Source organism: Myotis lucifugus, unplaced genomic scaffold (genome assembly GCF_000147115.1).
Source record: "Myotis lucifugus unplaced genomic scaffold, Myoluc2.0 scaffold_4, whole genome shotgun sequence".
Taxonomy (NCBI): domain Eukaryota; kingdom Metazoa; phylum Chordata; class Mammalia; order Chiroptera; family Vespertilionidae; genus Myotis; species Myotis lucifugus.
In genome coordinates, this window is record NW_005871052.1 from 10631065 (window position 1) to 10632580 (window position 1516).

The following is a 1516-nucleotide window of genomic DNA, read 5'->3' on the forward strand; positions in this document are numbered from 1 at the left end:
CGCCAATAAATTTAGTAAGACCCTCAATAAGTCTACCTGAAAACACCGATAAATTTAGTGAGACCCTCAAGAAATCTAGTGAGACCCTCGAGGATATGAAAAAGGACCAACTAGAAATTAAGCATACACTGACTGAAGTAAAGAATATTATACAAAGTTCCAACAGCAGACTAGAGGATCGCAAAAATCAAGTCAAAGATTTGAAATACGAAGAAGCAAAAACCACCCAACCAGAAAAACAAAAAGGAAAAAGAATCCAAAAATATGAAGATAGTGTAAGGAGCCTCTGGGACAACTTCAAGCATACCAACATTCGAATTATGGGGGTTCCAGAAGAAGAGAGAGAGCAAGATATTGAAAACCTATTTGAAGAAATAATGACAGAAAACTTCCCCTACCTGGTGAAAGAAATAGACTTACAAGTCCAGGAAGCACAGAGAACCCCAAACAAAAGGAATCCAAAGAGGACCACACCAAGACATATCATAATTAAAATGCCAAGAGCAAAAGACAAGAGAGAATCTTAAAAGCAGCAGGAGAAAAATAGTCAGTTACCTACAAGGGAGTACCCATATGACTGTCAGCTGATTTCTCAACAGAAACTATGCAGGCCAGAAGGGAGTGGCAAGAAATATTCCAAGTGATGAATAGCAAGAACCTATAACCAAGAATACTTTATCCAGCAAAGCTATCATTCAGAATTGAAGGTCAGATAAAGAGCTTCACAGATAAGAAAAAGCTAAAGGAGTTCATCACCACCAAACCAGTATTATATGAAATGCTGAAAGGTATCCTTTAAGAAGAGGAAGAAGAAGAAAAAGGTAAAGATAAAAATTATGAACAACAAATACACATCTATCAACAAGTGAATCTAAAAATCAAGTGAATAAATAATCTGATGAACAGAATAAATTGGTGAATATAATAGAATCAGGGGCATAGAAAGGGAGTGGACTGACTATTCTTGGGAGGGGGAAAGGGGTGTGGGGGATGCAGGAAGAGACTGGACAAAAATCGTACACCTATGGATGAGGACAATGGGGGCGGCGGTGTAAGGGCAGAGGGTGGGGTGGGAACCGAGTGGAGGGGAGCTATGGGGGGGAAAAAGAGGAACAACTGTAATAATCTGAACAATAAAGATTTAATAATAATAAAAAAAATTGCTAAAGGGATTGCAGAAGTGGATTGCTGAGAAGAAGAAACAGAGAGAGAAACCTAGCCATACAGAATTAAAATGGCTATAAATAAGTACCTCAGTAATGACCTTAATTGTAAATGGATTAAGTGCTCCAATCAAAAGGTGTAGGGTAGCCCTAACCAGTTTGTCTCAGTGGATAGAGTGTCAGCCTGCAGACTCAAGGGTCCTAGGTTCGATTCTGGTCAAGGGCATGTACCTTGGTTGCGGGCACATCCCCAGTGGGGAGTGTGTAGGAGGCAACTGATCGATGTTTCTCTCTCGTCGATGTTTCTAACTCTCTATCCCTCTCCCTTCCTTTCTGTAAAAATCAATAAAATA